This window comes from Anastrepha ludens, chromosome 6 (genome assembly GCF_028408465.1).
Source record: "Anastrepha ludens isolate Willacy chromosome 6, idAnaLude1.1, whole genome shotgun sequence".
NCBI lineage: Eukaryota > Metazoa > Arthropoda > Insecta > Diptera > Tephritidae > Anastrepha > Anastrepha ludens.
This window is the reverse complement of record NC_071502.1, coordinates 35,888,461-35,909,269: the sequence shown is the minus strand read 5'-3', so window position 1 is coordinate 35,909,269 and position 20,809 is coordinate 35,888,461. Positions and strand designations below refer to the sequence as shown.

General features: G+C 35.4%; 1 protein-coding gene across 19 annotated transcripts in view; it reads left to right on the top strand.

Moving 5' to 3' along the window:
• The first annotated feature begins 248 nt into the window (after positions 1-248).
• Positions 249-20,809, top strand: part of LOC128866479 (PDZ and LIM domain protein Zasp) — a 117,695-nt gene continuing 97,134 nt past the window's right edge. For 7 of the 19 annotated variants that reach the window (XM_054107258.1, XM_054107257.1, XM_054107256.1 and 4 more), the window contains exons 1-2: positions 4,680-4,859; positions 5,209-5,431. The gene's annotated coding sequence lies outside the window, so the exon portion shown is untranslated. Of the gene's footprint in view, positions 403-4,679; positions 4,860-5,208; positions 5,432-20,809 lie in introns of those variants that run through there. The other 12 variants (XM_054107267.1, XM_054107264.1, XM_054107265.1 and 9 more) reach the window with 5 other exon arrangements.

Sequence of the window (20,809 nt, the reverse complement as noted above, 5' to 3'; positions counted from 1 at the left end):
CTGTTGTAGTCTAGTATGAAAAACTTCTGTATGCTCACATTTTTATTGAAATCAGTATTTTATAATACATGTAAATATGTATATGCATACTCCACTCCTATATGTGTCTGTATGAATATGCGTCAACGTTTTTCTTGGTGCGGAGGAGCAGCAAATACTCTTTTGTACTCTCTGATAACTCTACTTGCTCCCCGTGTGGAATTGCGCGCTGTGCTGCTTTCGGTATGGACGGCTCGATCAGTTCGCCTGTACGGCATTCGCTTTCAAACTGCTATCGGGGGCAGTGTGTGCTCACGCTTAGTCGGTCTCGCAGGTATTTTAGCAGAGTGATAAATTTCTCAGGTGGTTTTGTTTACTTATACCAGAAGTGTTGTTGTGCTCTTTCTCAAATTAAGTTAAAGTGTAAGTGTAATCACCCAAATTTGTAATAAAGTTTGTATGAAATTCTCCCAAAATAACAGCGTTACCAACTCAAGACTCGCATGAGAGAACTGTGCAAACAATTAATGCATACAAAGCGAAACAATGGAAGAAGAAAAAAACAAACACATAATCGTCGAGTTCATTTTATCGTTTCATTTGCACTTAAACTGAACCAGTACGTACGACTTCACTTTGCAACATTGCTTGTTTTTGTTTATTTTTAAAAGTTAAAAGGAGTCAAAGAGAAAACGTGCAAAGAAAACCCGAAACGAACCTGGTTCAAATTTGGAAAAATCCAGTTTGACCACCGCGCCTACATATGTATGTATATACATACATACACACGCGAAAAAGGACTAAGAAACAAAAAGTGAAACATTCAAAGTTATTCAAAACAAAAAAAAAAAAGTAAAAAATGGATAGGAAAATTTCGAAAATTTGTTGGCAGACAATTTGCAAGGATTTTAAAATTCAAAGAAACCGATTTTCCGCATATGCAAATTGAAATTAATTTTATGTACATATATGCATGCGTGAAGGTTTGCATATATTTATGCATACATAAATGTGTGGGAAAAAGAAATGCGGAATCAAATTGCTGGCCTCGCATTTTGAATAAAATATAAGGAACTGCATATTTCTCGAAATTTTTAGTGCCCAAAAACACATTAATGAGACTATTGGTACCTACATATGTACATTGGGGCATATGTACATATGTACATATAAACATGACTATGCATAAGTATATATGCCTATGCGTGTGCAAAGTGTATATGAACTGCAGGAATTTCAAAATTAGTAAAAAAATATTACCTACTTTTAATCATAACTTACGTTTAATCGCCTAACGTGCCGTGTCGTTTCATACCGCTACAACCGTAAAGTACTCCGCCGGCAGGCGCAGGGTTGTTTCTGCTCAGGTGCGGTCAGTTGGAAAGTGCACCTACTTGGCTCCACCTCTGCACTTATTTGTTGTGTTTATGTACTTATGTATGTACTTATGTATGTAAGTACGTAAGCAATATATTAACTTCGAAGTTATCCTCAAATCAGAGAATGCCAATTAAATATGTTTCAGAGAATGTTAATGAAAAATGTTAATTAACATTCGCTGCTCAAAGTATTACATTTACATGCATACATATACTATTTACATACGTCCGTGTTTACACTTATACACAACTTTTAGTACAAATTTTTTTAATATTATTGCGTATATAAACAGTTAACGGCTGTTCGATTACGAAAAGGGTTTTTAATTGCAATAAAAATTGTGAAGAAAAAATTGATTTTGACGAATGGTGAGTCATATTTCTTACAAGCGTATGCTAAACTGAAAAGTTGACGGCAAGTCTGTATAAAAACTGTCAGTACATGCGTATGCATGTATGTATGTGTACGCAAGTGGGTAAAAATCTAGTCTGTTCACATATTCAGGTTATCTCTCCATTTCGTGCTTAATTTCTTAACCCGTAATCACAAAAAGCGATTAGGTTAGGTTGGGTAAAGTGCCTGTCTTATGACGCACTTAGGCTAATACTATCGTAACTATGCTATCCTTACTTCACATACCATCTTGGGGGCTTTATAAATTTAGTTAGTCTAGCTAAATTTATATATGCAATTTCCGCGATGCTGTCCAGAGCGACTTCGACCTTCTTCTACCCCGAGACATGCTCGTGCATAGATCTGTGTTCAACTGTCTCTTCCTCTTCTGCATTGTGACAGCCTCTGCAACAGTCAAAATATGGTGCCCCAATTTTACTTGCATGATTTCCTATAAGGCAGTGTGTAGAAAGGATTCCTACCAATACTTTTAAGTCTGTCCAATTTAAGTTAAATAGACTGTTAGTGCGACCCATATTCCATTCTGGTCACCTCCTCCCACTTGATTGTTGAGCTTAGAAGCGCCGTTATATATACTGACATCATTTTCATAAAATACTAAACCATTTTCCTAGTCCTCCCTATATGGAAATTTGATCGTATAAGGCCTGTCAAGGTGTAACTTCACCGAGTCATAAAAGTCAGTGCTAACCGGAATACAAGGAAAAAGTCTGAGAATGCGCGAATGCACACTGGTAGAAAAAACTTTTTCTATTATTTGATGTTCATGCACGAGAATCTAACCTACGCAATCTCTAATGGTAGTCAGATACGGCGTACCATTCGGGAATGCGTAAAGAGAAGGCTTTACGACTCAAATGCGCACTTAGTACCTGTCGGCTAGATTTATCCTTCGCTTGATTTCAAGGCTGAAATCGTTGTTGCTGGTAATAGCTGAACTAAGATATATGAAGTTCTTGACCATATCGAACTTATAGGTGCTAACTTCGATCTGTGATTCAAGACGCGGCGACTCCCTGCAGGACGCCAGCCAATACTTGGTTTTGCCCACCTTTACCGCCAGACCCAGTCGTGTGGTCTCCTTTTCAATAGCCGTAAAAGCGGCAGCGACATTCCGCTTAGTATGGCCGATGATCTCGATGTCATCAGCATGCGTACGGTGCTGAACACTTTTATAGAAAAAAGTTCCGTTTCGTTCTATCCACGCCCTGCGAACCACACTCTCCATAACAAAGTTGAAGAGATCGCATGACAATGGGTGATCTTATCTGAAACCTCGAACGGTGTTGCTCAGCGTCATTCTGCACAGCCGCATCGGATTAACAGGGATACCAAACTCAGACATTATGCGATATAGTTGGTGGCGCATCAGGCCATCAAAGGCTGCCTTGTAGTCAACAAATAGGCGGCGCATGCCAATTTGGATCTCCTAGGTCTCTCCATGATCTGCCGCAGTGCGAATATCTGGTCGACGGTGGAGTGACCAGGTGTGAGACCGCACTGGTGAGCCCCAATTAGGAACGTTTCAGCATTCCTATGGCAGCCGGTTCTACGCTACCGGAATTACTCGGTTTTTCCCTACCTTGAACTAGCCCTGTTTAGTGAACCGTTTATCAGGGCCGTTTCAGTTTATCACATAGCAGGCAGGATAGAATTTTATATGCGGTAGCGATAAAGCTGATCCATCGATAGTTGGCACAGTTCGTTTCATTTCCTTGTTCTTTTCTTTACGATCGGACAAAGATTACTGAGTCTAGAATCACCGGGCGTGCAGTTTGCTTCCCACATCAAGCCGATAAGTCGGTGTTAATCATCTCTTCTAGCTTTAAACAGCTCGTCAGGCCGGCTCTCCAGCTACACTGAGTTAAAATGCTCCATTCTGCAACCAAAAAACTGGCCCTAAATAAATTGGTGCATTTTTTGCCCTTCTTCCATTTTATTAATATGATTTATTCAAACACCGAGCAAAAAAATGTGCACAAACTTGCCATCTTAAGTATGTCTGAGTAAAAGAGTAGCCGAATTAACGCAATCTGTTTCGATAATTTCTCATCATTTAAGTTAATTTTGTCAAAATAGCTTCAGCATCTATTGAATGCTTGACTTAGACTAAATGTTCCATGGCAATATTTATTATTCGGAACTTTTTGATTACGTCACACATTCTTCTCAGAAAATATTTTGGCTTTAATTTCCGCGGGTCAGATTTTCTGTGGCAAAAAAAAGTGCTTTTAATGCCGTAGGTGTCTTAATAGCTGTATGAGTGTACAAATAAGTCTGAAAATACAAACAATGTTACAATTACATCTCGCATATCATCGGTTGCCTTCTTGTGAATTAAATAGAAGAGCAGCAAAGGCGAAAACTAAATGAAAGCGAATGGCAAATTTGATCTTACACTCAAAAAAAAAGTATGCATAAGTATGCGCATATGTATGTATCCCTATTTACGTAGGTAAAAAGAATTTGCAAGTGAGCAGCGTTGAAGAACTATCAGCCGCGTTAACTGTTTGTTGGCAAGCAAACTGCTTTCGCGCCACGCGTGTATTGTTCGTGCTTTACTTTTGCTGTGACTTTTGTGCTCTCCCACAGCTCAAACAGGTCGCTTTTAGGGAGTGCACCAGTTCTACTCGCACTACACTCAGACGGAGGTGTGTATGTGTGTACATGAATATATGGATGTGTACATGAATGTGTACCAGTGTGCTAACGAATAATTATTATAGCAGAATGAACGCTTATTGGTTCTGAGATACAACTAAATACACCGACGAGAGATATAGAACAAAAACAAAAAAATTAAATAAAAATAAAAAATAAAAGATAAAAAAACAACGGTGAGAAGGTAGGGGCAAATGCAACGACTGTCGCGAGAAACGCGCAATATGCTTTTGAGACTTTTCACAATGGTTTTCACGAATTTTCTTTAGTTGAGAGAAAATCGTCGCCTAGTCAACGTCGTCTTCTAAATTCGAAAGCACCAAAATAATTTTTAATAATCTAGCCAATCCGAACGAATGCAGACTACAATTATACCTATTTTGGGACTAATCGAAAATATCAAGACTTAGGAGCAAAACGAAAAAGTGCGTAAACGGAATTGAACGAAAACGGTTTACATACGAATTACAAGAAAAAATCTAAACACTCATAGGAAATTAGAGTTTTATATAAATAAATACATTTTTTTTTATTAATTTTTTGCAATCTAGTGCATGCAGTGCTTTGTGAAAATTAGTGATACAGTAAGAAAATAAAAATAAACACACAATAAAAAAGGATCAGCCAAAGCATAAATAGTGCCTTAGAAATATTTAATATGCGTTAAAAAAGTTCAAGGCCAAATTTAAATCAATCTTACAAAAAAAATATTTCAAAAAAATCTATATTATAAATCGAGAAGAGGTAAAAAATAATATTTAACGGATTTTTCAGCCGAATATTCAGCGGACTGTGTGCCAAATTTGCAACAAAGCAACATCTTTAAATTTAGCCAAACAGAAGCAGAGGCAGCAGTAGCAGCGGCAGTTTTTTTTAACAAATTGTCCTAGTATCTGTGGCGCATTAGAGCGTAAAATTTCAGAATCTATAGATTCTGACAAATTAAAAATATATACCACCGCAGTAGTAGCAGCAGATATATCGAAAACTTTTCAAGGTGAGTTTATTTTTAGACATTCGAAATAGCTGAGCAGAGATTTGTTTTCGAAATGTATCTGCTTTTCATATTTCATTTCGCTCTTTTTCATTCAGTTCTTTAGTTGTTTTGAAGATTATTTGTCAGATGCAGTCTATTAATTCATACATAAGTGAGGCAAACATACATACGTACATACATACATACATACATTAATATTCAATTGCAACGCATTCATACATACATATCTACATATTATATATACAGATCCATTTACTTATTTATGTACATGTGCATGTACATATGTATGTTCGCTGGCCGAATTCTCAGACATTTATGTGTGTATGCACACATATGTAATGTATATACACTTGCGTTCATAACAATAGCAGCGCGACATATTTTTCAGTTCATTCTTCGTTCGTCCCACAAATTTTGTATACATTTTTATTAGCAACATCAGACCTCTTCTTGACGTCAAGCGTTAGCAAGCGGCGAATAGATGAAGCAACTGGTATGAATGAACATATCTTGGCAACGCTGGGATAGAGCTGCCTAAAATTACATTTGTTTGTAAAATAACGAGTTACACCAGCGAATTTTTCGACAAGTGAGCCGAGCGGAGAGTTGGCGAGCATAAAAGTAGCGAACAAAAGAGGCATAGGAGGTAAATGTTAATATTTTCCGAGTCATTGTAGAAAACATAGTTTAAATATATAACCTTGCGGAGAGAGAAAGTGAAGTTTGACTCCTGAGTGTAGTCGCTTTCGTGTATATTTGGCGAATGAAAAGAGCTACAATATAATTCATTCCCATTGCAGCTGGTTCTATGTTACCGGAATGACTCGGGTTTTTCCCGACCAAGGGTTGCCGCCCCAGTAAACTAGCCCTGTCTAGCGAACAGTATATATCCTACACTGACGGAGCTTGTATTACTGCTACAACAACAACAACAGCAACAATATAAAAGCGTTTTTTGTTAATAACTTTTGAAAGGAGAAAAAAAAAGATTTTTAATCTTGTGGTCAATACGCACCGATTGGTACTCCCTTTGACTGCTCCATGTACTCCATGAAGTATACAATTAACAATTTTTAAAAATAAATTAAATTTTTTTTATAAAAACAGGTTATACTGCAAGAAACACCATCTAACTAATAGCTTCAAACTTTATACAAAGTTTATAAAACTCAACAAATTTAGATAATAATTTTAAAATCATTTATAGACAGTCCTTTGATACCATGCAGGACTCTACTCTTATTGTAACCTTGATGTCGGTGAGAATAAATCTCTCTCTTCTTTTCTTATTCTCTCTTCTTCTCTTCGGCGGCCGTCGTAGCCGAATGGGTTCGTTGTGATTACCATTCCGAGAACGTAGGCTCTAGTCTCCGCGCAAGGAACATCAAAATGATAAAAAAAGTTGTTTCTAATAGCGGGCGCCACTCGGCAGGCAATGCCAATGCTTCATATTTTTGGCAAAAAAAATTCTTAAAAAACAATCTGGCGTTTGAAGTCGATCCCTCCGTTTTTGGAAGTACATGAAGATGCACGCCACAAAAAGGAGGGGGGTCTCTGTCTTTTTGACGATGTGGTGCCCATTTTCTTTGCCAATACTGCATCTTTTGAAGTTGAAGGTCTCCAGCCGAGGGCAGTCTACGTTTCCGAAGGCTTTGTTCCACCGGAAGCATTCGACATCGAGGCTATTCCGCCTTTCACAGGGGAGATGCAGTCTGACTTGCTTTTTTCGTACCGTCATACATCAGTGCCTTATCCCGTGTGGAAAGAGAATTTAGGTCACGTTTGCTTAGCTTCCCAAAAAACTTGACTGAGCTTTTGTAATTTCATCTTTTGTTCCCGGGTTTTGTACACCGCAGGTCTCTGTGATGTATTATAGTATCATCTAATTTGGTATTTGGATCAGCGAGAGGCTTTGTAGTCTGGTCTTAGAACATTGCGGTTACCCAAGATATATCCTCTTCCTGTTCGATCCGAAAGACTGCTTTCGGAGACACTCCTAATTTTGGCCAGCCTTAGGACAGGTTGTTTTTCCCCAGTAGTTTGCCGATTTTCCAGACCTGTGGTAACCATCTGAACAACCGGGGCTGCAGCAGCATGACCATCGCTCGTCCAGTTGCCAGCACACAAACAACTGGATCTCCGGAGATTTTAGAACCCTCTGTAGCCAGATACAGAGCCGAGCTGATTAAACATTAAACATCGTTAGGGCAGAGAGACAGGTTTGCATTTTATACCTACTGCCAGGTGTGGATAAAACTGCAGCCCACTGGGATCAGACGCAGACCAGGGAGCCGCTCACTATGATACCGACGCTTCTGGATTTCCAGACGTTGATGACCTACCTTACTATTACTTAAATTACCATCTCTCAAAAATCACTTTCGGAATGAGACAGAGTATAGACCCTGTCGGGAGGAAGTGGAGAAAACCACAGAGCATATTTTGTGCAACTGTATTGGCGTGGCAAAGACAAGACCGCACAACTTTCAACGAGATCAAATGGATCCGAATGGAATCAAAAATGCTCTTGTTGCTGATATTCTGAAATTTGTTCGAAAGGCGGAAAATTTGCTGAACGAATTTGGCTTTCAACCAATTTCTAACCTGAGGGCTCCCTATTTAGGTTAAATAGAACCTGATGTAAAATATTTAAGTTAGCAGTGCCAGCAGGACTACGGAACTACTTCTAAAAGATGTAGTAGCACACAAAAGATGGGTCAAAGTGTCGGCCATTGCGCACTCTCTACAGATACGTAATTATTATTATTATTATTTAGAAAAATTACGAGTTAGCAGTTTTGTAGGCCATTTAATTTCGATTAAATTTTGCCAGTTGAAATCGTCTGAAAATTCGTGCTTATTTTTGATAATTTTTTTCGTTTCTGCATTTTCTTCCACCCGCGAAATTTGTCTTTATATCGAGAAAAAACAAAAAAAGATCATAAGTCAACGCGAATTTCAAACCATTTCAAATTTGCACTTTTTTATACCAAAATTCTATGGGCACCAAACCTGTATACTAAATATTTGTTTATTACTGAAAATTTATTTAATTTTTTTTTGTGTTTGGGTTTGTGTATATAGTTTTTGTTGCACTACAATCCACGTTTAAAAAAAAACGTATAAAAAATAAAAAGTTAAAACTTTGTTGCGCTGCTATTATTGTGAACGCTAGTGTATATATGTATATAAACGCATAAAAATATTTGCGTAGAGAAAGGATTGTAGCGAAATCAATTTGGTACCGAATATTTAAATACGTAAATAGTATAAAAATTCTTTTAATAAAAAGGCATAGGCGTCTCAATCATATTCGCCTACGTATGTTTGTATGTATGCATAATTTTTGGTAATCAACTTCGCAAAGGAAAGTTGTTTAGTCTAACGGCAATTATATATCAGAAGGCAACTCAATTTGGGAACTTGCACTTGCAATTTTCCTTCTTCTGTGAAGTGCTGCTAAGAAAAGCGAGAGTTGCCATATGTCTAAATTAATCAGCATATCGGAAGATTTGTAATATTTGCAAATGTTTCGTACGTCAATCATATTTAACACTTGTGAACTAGACAGCTTCAGTTTACAAACAGATAAGCGCGTGACGATCAAAGGAAAGTTTTCCATCATTAAAAAAAAAATTATTTAGTAAAAATTAATTTAATTCTACATTAAAATTAAATTAAATAATTAGAAATTATATTAATTAACTTAATTAAAAAGTTATTCAAAAAAGTGGATGATTAATTTTGCGCCACCTTGTATTCGAATTAATAAGAATATTAAAAGAAAACTATTTACCTAAATATCAAAAATATTATTTTCTAATAAAAGGTTAAAATAAGGATTGCTATCAATAAAAAAAAAAAAATTATCTAGCAAAAATTTATTTAATTAAAAATTAAAACTAAATTAAAAAATTAAAATTAAATGAAATTAAAAGTTTTGAATTAATTTAATTAAAAAGTTGTTCAAAAATACAATTGGATGATTAATTTTGCGCCACCTTGCAGTATTGTTAGCGAATTGATGAGTATATTAGAAGAAAAAGAAAGAAAAAATTCCTAATTATCAAAAATATTATTTCCTAATAAAAATATTATCTATTTTCTAACAAAAAGTTACATATTTTTTAATAAAAATATTATTTTCCAATAAAATACATTTTTTTGGCAATTAAATTTTTAATTGTTACGACTTATGTTAAGCATAGATTTTAGGCCTCTTGTTTCCGCCAAGCGTTGATAAGTGGCGAATAGATGAAGCAACTGGGATAATAGAACTGCCTTAAATTATACGAGTATGTGTTTGTACGACAGTGAGTTATACCAGTCTAATGAGCTATAGCCATACTGGCTAGCGGCGAATCTTGCTCGATAATTTGTTGTTGCTTTCGCATGCAAATTTTTCGTCAAGTTAATCGCGCATAGAGATAACGAGCGGGGAAATGGCGAATAGAAGAGGCCTAGTTAAGATTTTAGTTGAAAGTTAAATGCGTGCCACAGTATAGATTTTCTGAACTACGCTCCCAAAATCTGTTTGTCCGAATTGACCTGTGTACAGACGACTTCTTGCTTTCTAAGTTTTGCATTGCAACTGAAAAAATCTTTATCAGAATCAGCTTCTTTTTCAAATAATAAATTATTGGTTTTTATCTTTACGTCCTTTACATCATTTTGAGGAATAATAGGACGCCACAAAGGCGCAATTTGTTTTCAATGTTGGCGGAAAGCAAGAAGTGGCTTCAGAAAATTAGCCTACAGCCGCTTTTGGGAAATGAAAATCCACTTTTTCGTAAGGGACTTTGAATGCATAATGCGATTGCTTCTGAAATCACTTCTTGCAAATTTTCAATTTCACAGACTTTCAGAAAGTAATTGCTTTGGCACGTTTGATAGCAACATTAAGCAAAATAATTTCACTGCGTTTTCTTGAGTTTACGAATTGGTTCAAAACTCCTCATGCAGCGATAATCCGTCTTAGGCCTATTCCACCATATGGAGAGTTCAGAGTACCTTGGATTAGTTGATTTTCCTGGAGGGCTGTAACGAAAACATATGTATATTATATGCAAACATGTAAGCACATATATATGTATGTATGTACACATCTACGCGCAATAAACGAAACATACAAACGTGCGACGGTTTAATATGAATTTTATACTTTTGTTTACAAAATTGCTTTATCTTAAATGCGAAAATGTAAAGCAAAGTAAAGATATGCCTGTGCACTTACATACATACTTATATATGTACATATGTATGTATGTATATAAAATATTTCTTTTTCCAATTCTTTTCTGGTGATGTAATAATAAGGCTCGCTGTGCCCGGTTGACGGTTAGTTGGTACAATTCAGTAAAAATATTGTAGAATTTTAACGATTCGCAAGCGAAATAAAATGAAATAAAGAGCAGTGGTACATACATACATACATACGTACATATGGTTGTATGTATATACATATGTACGTAAAAGTATCTAAGGCAGCACAAAGAAAGATTAAACTAAAAAGCGTGCAATCGCTTTGTGTACATGCATACATACTTGTATGTAGGTATGTATATCCATGTATGTATGTTCGTATGCTCTGTACTTGTACATTATCGCTTGAAAACGCTACGCTACGCTATGCTACGGGCACTTGGTTGGCACTGACACTCGCTTAATACTTTGACGGCGCATTTGGATCCACCGTAATTTCTTTGTGGCTGTCTTCTTGCAAACATAAGCGCATATGTGCTCACATATATATACACACATACATATGCATCTGCATTAAGAATTTTTGACTTATTAAAAACAAAACAACACTGGTAAATTTGAAACCTGATGATTTTTAAAACAAATATGTGTGTATGTGTGTATGTACATAAGTATGTATGCAAGCATGTCTGTGCTCAGCCCATTGTTTTTGTTTGGCAAAGGAAATTCGCTGCATTTCTGATTCGAGTTCGAAAGCTTATGATTTTCAGTAGCGCAACAGACAATTTTCGAAGTTTTCTCATTTTTCGCGCCTTTTGAAACATCAATGTATATGTATGTGTATGTACATATGTATATATGTATGCGTGTATATTATACATATGAGTGTAATTTATATTTCATTTTTCTATATTGGAGGCACACAATTTGTAAATAGGTCTGTTCATGAAGCAAATAATTTGTAAAAATTGGTACAAATTATCAAGTTTCGGTGTTCATGTATCCAAAAAACTTACAAAGTAGGGGAAAGTGAGAGAGCAAAATACCATTTCATTTTGAGGAGAAGTGGCAAGTTTTTACTGGATAAATTTTTACTTGTCAGAATTTGCAAGTGAGAAAATAGCTGATCGCAAAGTAAAAATAATTACGAATTAAAACTTGCGAATTGCGAATGGAATGTTTTTAATCTGACAGCGATGACGAAATGGAACAAATTTGTGTGGACAAACTAAATCATGTGATTCTGAAGCTCATTATTTTGAATTTTATTTGCAAAATACGAGGTAGCCCAAGTAAAAAAATTGTCAGCTGTTCGTAAAACTTGCAAATTGTTTTGGTGCTCACACTCACCAACGTAAACGTACGCCCGTATCAGCTGGCACGATGAGACAACGATTTACGATACTACGGAACGGAACGATGATGAGAATTCATTTACATAGGGCTCTTATTACTTTCATCGAGTCAGCTGATACGAGCGTACATTTACGTTGGTGGGTGTGAGTACCATTACTGGATTTGCGTTCGTGTACTTTTTTGATATTTTTCGCTTTGAAAGAGAATTCTTATGTAAATTACAAAAAAAAAATAATTTTGTTGTCGTTATTTGATTATTCAATATAAGAATTCAAATTTATTTTTAAATTCTAAATTTATGTAATAAATTAAATTGTGCACGTACATACAGTATAGATCAAAACTAATGCACCGTTACATTAACACTCGGTAGACACACCAATTGTATTTATTTTTTTGACGTAAACGACACACTGGGGTAATTTTCATCCCAATTCATAAACTTTTTTCCACAAACAGAGCTAAAGTTTGTATTTAGACGTTCGTTTGGAAGTATTTAGATAAAATACACTTCAAATTTATTACTTAATTTTAATTATTCAAAGATGCCAGGTAATATAATAACATTTTGGACTTTATCCACTCAAAGAAAATTTTTTATCAGAAATAGGCTTTGAGTTCTAAAGAAAAAAATATTAGGAGTGCAACTAAGACAGCCCTCTAACCACATCAGGGGTAGTCACGAGACCTCTGACTCCTTAGCTAAGATGCCCGTTTTGCCACTCCCTTCTGCGGCCATCAAAGCCGACCGACTGTTATAAATCCTCCTGTCATTAAGCAGAAAGGAGTACAGACAGCTGGTTGGACTGATGACGGGCCACTTTCGGTGGGCGAAGCTCATGGAAGAGGTAGGCATCTCAGAAAATGTACTCTGCCCAGCTTGTGAATAGGAGGATGAAACGGCGGACCACTTCCTGTGCGTCTGCCCTGCCTTCGCTCGAATCAGGTTTGAGGTCTTTGGCACTGATGTGTTAAGAAGCTACCTCCTTGGCACCACAAGATCTACTCAGATTTTTTCGGATATCGGGTAGATTTAAAGAAAATTAAAAGGGACTCCAAGTGTAGTATAATTGCGCCGTCCGATTATCACCTGTTCCGATCGATGGCACATTGTCTGGTTGACCAGCAGTTCCATTCATATGAAGACATCAAGAAATGGCTTGATCCGTGTACAGCCTCAAAAGATAAACAGTTTTACCGCGACGGTATACGAGATCTACCAGAAAGATGGGAAAAAGTAGTAGCCAGCGATGGGCAATACTTTCAATGATTCACTTGTAACCATTTTTTCAGAATGAAGTTGTATTTTCAAAAAAAAAAAACACAGCGAGAACTTAGTTGCACACCTAATAAATATGTCATATTGCTAATTTTTTGATTATTTATATGCATATTTTTTTATAAAAATGCGTTGATACTACAACAAAAACCATACAAGTAAACATACAGGCCTTGTACAAAATTAAAAAAAATTCAACAAATGTTCGTCAAATTTGAAAACTTCATTGGTCTGCATTTAAAAAATTTTCAGTCATATTTTACGCAAGGTGGCGCAAAATTAATCATCTGTCTTTGTTTTGGGATAACTTGTTTACTAAATAAAAACCAATGATTTTGAGTGATGGAAAAAAAGTTACAAACCGACAAGCATTAGAAGTGCAAAAATTGTTAAATGCAGCATTTATTTAAATTGAAAGGCAAATATTTTAGAACAAATTTCATAGTTTACAGGGTTACCGGATAAGTCATCCTAGATACTTAATATTATTATTTAGGTCATTTCTAATTAATTTGGCTATAAGACATGATGGAAAATGGTCACCGTTTTCTAACGATTTAAAAAAAATTTTTGAATTTAATAAAGCCCTCAAATTTAAAAAATTCTAAAATTTTAAAAATTCTAAAATTAAAAAAATTCTAAAATTAAAAAAAATTTAAAAATGAAAAAAAAAATTTAAACAAAATTTGAAAAATTCGAAAAATTTCAAAAAATTCAAAAAATGTTCGTAAAATTTCAGGCTTCGTTGGTCTGCATTTAACAAAAATCTAGTCGTGCAATTTTGTAGTCCATTGATTTCTCTTGCCAGTCAATATTGTGGCAGTTTTGATAGTTGTTTTTTTTTTTTTTTTTTGGTTGTTGGTGTTACGCATTTTCTCTCATATAATTCTCTTTTTTACCTACATATATATGTATATAGAGAAAATGTACAAAATCGCCGCAAAAGAAGAGTTTTCAAAAATTAAAAAAAAAAAAAATCCCTAGATATAATTTTACTCTCGGCAAAGTTCCAAAAACAGATATTTCGTTCTATTCAATTTTTGTTCATAATATGTAGATTATAGCGATAATAAAAGATAAGAACCTCTATAAAATACCAGCTGCTTGAAACTAATACCATCTGCTATACAGACATATCTTTGTTGGAATGCAAATCAAAATACATACAAACAAATGTGTATGTGTGCATAAATACACTTACATACCTACAAATACAGACTTGATCCGCCAAGCATTAACTGGACACAGGGGCAGGATAATAAGAATAAGAAATAAACCTCTTTGAAAAATGTAAGTCATAACTGCATTTGTAAATTCTGTAGAAATATTTTGATACTCGATTAAAATATTGCGTGCGTCATAGGGGTAAGTCTGATTAATGCGACATTCCTTACCAGAAACACATTACATCCATATAAACATATGTATGCTTGTATTTGTGTTTTGGGCTCATAACATTTTCGATTTTTAATGGAAACAAATTTATCAGCCATGACCAGCCAACAGCAGCTCAAAACAAGAGAAACTAATCAAAAATATTTTGTTCGACACTTTGAATCAATATGTGCGAACACACACACACACACGAGTATACACGTCACCGTAGTGGTCATGAGTCATATACCAAATTATAGTGCCCACTGCTACGTTCATTGATAAGGAGAATAGTGAATCAGCCAGCACACCAACACACACACACACCAAGGTATTATAAGTATGAATGGATTGCTCATACGAAGTGAATACGAATGTGCATGCGACGGTACATCCAAACAAATGCATAATGCGTACATTAATAAGAGATATGTATGTATGTGTCTGTGTGCATTTGGTATGCAAAAGAAAAGTATTAGCACCTCGCTAACTCTGAACTTCTAGGATTGCTTAGAAATTTATAAATTATTTTTCATTCGATTTTTTATGTTTAGTATCTACAATAAGAACATTCAAGCCCCTAAACAAAACAAAAAAAAAATGAACTAATATTTTTTATAATTTTTGTTTTATTATTACCCAAGGGACGCCTTTTGGCAGCTTGATTTTGTCCATAAACCGTATATCCCTTGCGTTAACATCCAGCTCTAATCCAAGTATTATTTATTTAGTAAAATTGTTCATCTATCATGAAACCTCTTTTAAACGGATATTCACTTATCAATCAGCAAGAGAGGTGTCTACTCGAAAGAAGGTAACTTCTTCCGATACATACGATTTGGTATAGAAAAAGTGTCCGCGCAAGGGAGTTGTCCGACTAATAGAGGTGGCCGTTAGCAGGGGTTACACTGTAGCTTCTACATCCATTCCAACGATGCTGCCCGACGCCATAATTGTACTGGTGTTTCTGCGTTGTCGCAAGGTAGACCGCAAGAACTTCTGTAGCTTCTGTAGTTCACCTGGCCTTCTCAAGGTACTTCTCAGGCCATCTGAATCATTGGATCAAATTATTCCCTTCTGGCCCTTACATTTGCAGATTTCATTTCATTTTTCAATCGATTTAATACGATTTCACATTTAAAACACAATAAAAAATGTTGCATCGATCTGAGCGGGAGGTTCCTCTTGCACTCTATTATTGTTTGATATTTTTTGGTATTCTTATACGAGTATTGTGTGTTTTTATGATATTATATTATAATAATATACTATTCTATTTTATACAAGGTGGCGCAAAATTAAACATACGACTTTGTATTTCGAATAAGTTTTTTACTAAAAAAAAAAAATGGTTTATAAAATGACAAGCATTATAAGTGTAATCGTTTGTAAATGCAGCATTTATTCAAATTGAAAGTCAAATGTTTTAGAAAAAATTTCATAATTATACAGGGCTACCGAATAAGTCGTCCTAGATACTTAAGGATTTTATTATCTAGGTCATTTCTGATTAATTTGGTTATGATGTTCAAAGCTTAACCGTTTTCGAGATATTCGATTTTAAAGATTATTTTCAGAAAATATTTTTTTTTTCGCTCTGTGGGAGCTTTTATCTGCTGCATAAAATGTCTTAATTTTTGGCTCGTACGTCCACTTTTTTATATGTTAATACAAGGATTCGATTATTTTTAGTTAAAGGGTATGTCAATTAGTACAAAAAAATCAATAAAATTGGAATAGTTGTTGTTGTTGTCGTTGTTATTGTAGCAGTTCGGGTGTAGTCACTCATCGTCAAAGTCTAGCTATTCTAACGGTAGGCCCAGAAATCAATACGGGTTAGATCCGGAGTGAGAGGGGAGATAGGTTAGTGAGTTTATGGGAGTGAGGGCATGTGAATAGAAGTGGTTAGTGTTGCGATAGTAAGGAGTTTAATCTTATCCACAACGTAATTTAGTCAAAGTTACGCGGGTCTCACGAGGCAGCTGAAACTCCTCGTCTGCGATGGGTGGTACTTGGACTTCAATGACGGTGTTCGGGGGTCGCGAGTTAAAAATGGCTACTTGATAAAGTTTTGTTTTTCACTAACTATTTATTACTTCACACCATTAAAAAAAAAATTTATGAAAACTATTCTGCAAACGATTTGAAAAACTTGTTTATGTTTTTTTTATGATGTTGTATGCATGTTTTTTAAGCCACCAAAGTATGATTTTGGTATAAAATGAATGATGAATTTGTCTGCTTCCTTTTTCTTTTTACTATTAGTAAATATTTTTGAAAACAAAATCGAACACCAAGTTCGATGAGATGTTTTGTTTTTTATTTATTTGTAAATGCACACAATTCTCCGAAATTCTATGAAGTGATAGTTCCGTAACTGCAGCACTTTACTTGGCTATAAGATTTGTATGTAATCAACGCTGAAATCGTGAAAAACGTATTAAAATGAAATAATTTAACTTTTATTAGTTACTCTATTACAAAAAAATATATACAAATCGTATTCTGAAATTTGCATCCGAAGGGAAACTTAGGCCTTCTCAAGTATGATAAATTGAAAGATTTCTGTTTCGAATTGCGAGAGTAACTTTGGCAGCACAATTCTGTTCGCTCACTTCACAAATTTTTCCCTTATATCACCACCACAGTCTCGGTTTTGTCGTAAACAAATTGTCAACTAATCAGCTGATTCTTTCAAATTCACTGAGAACTGGTTGACGGTCTTCTTTTTAACATTCACGCTACTGAGCAATGTGTTTGAAAGAATCGTACAAAGAGGAGGCGGCTGAAAAGAGAGCGGTTTTGGTATCGATCAGTTCTAATACACGAACGAATTATTATGGATCACAACACTCAGCGACCGCCATTTGCAAAGAAAAAACAGCTGATAGCTGTGACCTCAGGCGTACCTAATATTTACACTTTTGTTTGTGTTCCACTGAAAGTCAACAAAAATTGTGACAAATACTCAATTAAGTGGATTAAATTAATCAGTGTTATTTAATTCATTTAAGTAATGCAAAACTCTACTTTTTTGACTTACCTGATTAAACTGAGGAGACGATTATTGCGTTAAAGTTAGGATAGATTTTTTATATTTTTAAAATTATTTTAGTAAATCATAAAGTCAAATATGCTACATATCTTGTGTACAGTGAAACCTCTCCTAACGGACACCTCCATGAGACGGATATCTCCCTTGGGCGGACACTTTTTCCTATACCAAGTTTTAAGTATACATTTCGGAACAAATTACTCTCTTTTAAGCAGACACTGTCTTGGCCGGACGCGGACAGTTATTTTTTAAATAAAATTGACACAAAAACCTCTATTCAGCGGTCGCGAACTCCTCAAAGGCGAACAAAATATTAGTTTGGAGAAAAATAAATTCATAATTTTTGCGTGGGGTAATGGGTTTCAAATTATTTTACGGTCGATCTTTAGCTCCTGGACGATGCTACGACTGAACTAATATATTATATTAAAAGTGCCAATAGTAGTTAGTTATAAAGGGTTTTCCAATAAGAGGTGTTATTTTGAAATTCAAAGAAAAATGCTATTTTTTAATATAAATGATCAGATGTTTATTTCATTATAAAGAGGAAGGTATGCTGTTCATAGTGGAAAATAACATCAGGCAAATGACCACCACGACTATGCTTACAGGACAATATCCTTTTCATGAAATTTTCCATAACCGAATTGCAAAGTGGCTGCCCTATGTCCTCGATAGCCTCACGAATTCCATCTTTGAGGTCTTGAAACGACCCTGAGCCTTCTCTTTAACGTAGCCCCAAAGAAAAAAGTCACAAGGTGTTAAATCACAAGATCTCGGTGGCCAATTGTGATCACCTCTTCTAGAGATAACACGGTCCGGAAACTTTTCCCGTAAAAGACCAATGGTTTCGTTGCTTGTGTGGCACGTAGCGCCGTCTTGTTGATAATAAACGTTGTCTAGATCAAAACCATCCAATTCCGGCCATGAAAAATCGTTAATCATCTCTCTATAGCGCAATCCATTCACCTGTAACACCTGTTATTAGAAAACCCTTTAGTAGGTTGGTACATATAATATAAACTCTTTTCTAAAGCTTTTCTGTAGATATTTTTACCATTTAACTTAGATTAACTTAAAAATTCGGGTTAGTTAAACATTTTTAAAACTTTCCATTTTTAGGATTTTTAGTGCTTTTTTCTAATAGCTGTAAAATTTTCTTCTTTCGGAGGGCGTTGAAGATGGCCGATTTGGGGTGAGGAGTCGCCAATGTAAAACATCTTTAGTTTTGCGTCATGATAATTACTCTGCATTCTATTCATCATTGTTGCCCTCTTTACAAAATAGGAAAACAATATTTACTAGTTTTATAAAAATATCAGCGCAAAGAAATCAATTATTTAACATTGCGCTATGCTATTTCGATTATCGTAATTTCACTACCTGATAACTCAATTGTGTGAGCACAAGCGTACTTGTATGTGAAGTAGTGCAATTGCGCTTATCTCTTACAAAAAATGTGTACAAAAAACGTGAGATGTACAATTCGAAATGAGCGTATCACCTGCTAACATACTTACATACTTACATACCTCTGCGTCTACAATATTACATAAATAGCGCGCACATTCTTGTGCACATAAATGCAGTGGATCACTGTACACATTTTTTCACCTTCGCTTCTGTTTTTTAATTGTTTACTTCAGCGTTTTTCGGTCGTGTTGCGTTGCTACATCCGATGGTCTTCTATTCCGCTTTAACTTTTCAGTACACAACACATTTTTTAAGTGCATTTCTCTATCGCTTCGCTGCTGACACCACTCACACACGAAATATCCAAAGTTCAAATTAGTTTTCAATTTCGATTTCGAGATCTTGGGCAGTGAGTATTTCAAGTGTTCCGCATTGGGTTTTGTTTTCGAAGTGGTCGCAGCGTCTACAGTCAATTGTGGCCCCATTTTCTTAGATTTTGTTTTTGTGTGTAAGCTTTCGATTTTTATGACTTTCAAATGTACGTACATACATACTTACATATGTGTCTGCACATACACACATACATACATGCATATAAAAATGTTACGATCGCATCGATGCTCAAATTCGTGTGGCTGACAAATATCTCATAGCAGTGAGATGTAAAGTGCGGGAGCGAGAGAAGGCAATTGATCAACTAACTGCCTATTTGCCTGTCAAGTGGCGAAGTGGAATTGCGCAACATTCAATTTGGATTTTGCAAATGGGCCTTGTTTACCCACGTTTCAGTGCTGCTCGCTTTGACCAAATAACGAAACTGGAAGTTCATACATACATACATATATATGTACATGCGTATAAATACATTAATGCAAACGCAATGGCCGGCGAAGTAGGTAGATGTGTAGGCAATTGGGATTTTTCGTTGTCCATAGAAAGTCTTATAACTGATATTCATACATGAAATTAACTCCGTTACAAACTCTCAGTCGACTTGACATTCAGAAAATTTGCTAAATTATTGTCTTAAAAGGTACGCAATTTGAGGTATGCATACATACATATCTACATCCTCGAAATGCTCTTCAAGTTGTACGTATTCACCCAGCCACAGTTTGTTTGGTTTTTCGCTGCAAAGTAAAAAATCTATGAAAGGCGAAACTGCAATTGCCATCAGAAATAGAAAAAAATGGTTCTATTTGTAGCATAGCACACTTTACAATTTTTTGCTATAAAATATATTTAATAATTAATAATAATTGGTGCGATTGCCGTAACAAAAAACCAAGCAACAAGAAAGTTCAGAAAACAATGAGAAATAACTGTAGAAAAATAATAAACTTTTTCGTTGCGACAGTAATTGAAAGAAATAGCTTTTCTGCTTGAAAAATCATAAACAGTTTGTCAAAGAAGTGTTTTGACATCTACCAAAAATAAGTGAATATAAATAATTGGCGCGAAAATTCCTGTTAGGTGTTTGGCCGAACTAATCCTCCTGTTTGTGTTGTTCGTCTTGATTTTGATGCACAATTTGAGGGATCTACAGTTTTAAGCCGACTCCAAACGGCAAATGGTGTTTATGCGGAGCCTTTTTATGGCAGAAATGCACTCGGAGGTTTGACATTGCCTGCCGTGGGGCGATCGTTATAAGAAAAAACGTTTCCGTTGTTTTGCTGTTTCATGCACGGAGATTCAAACG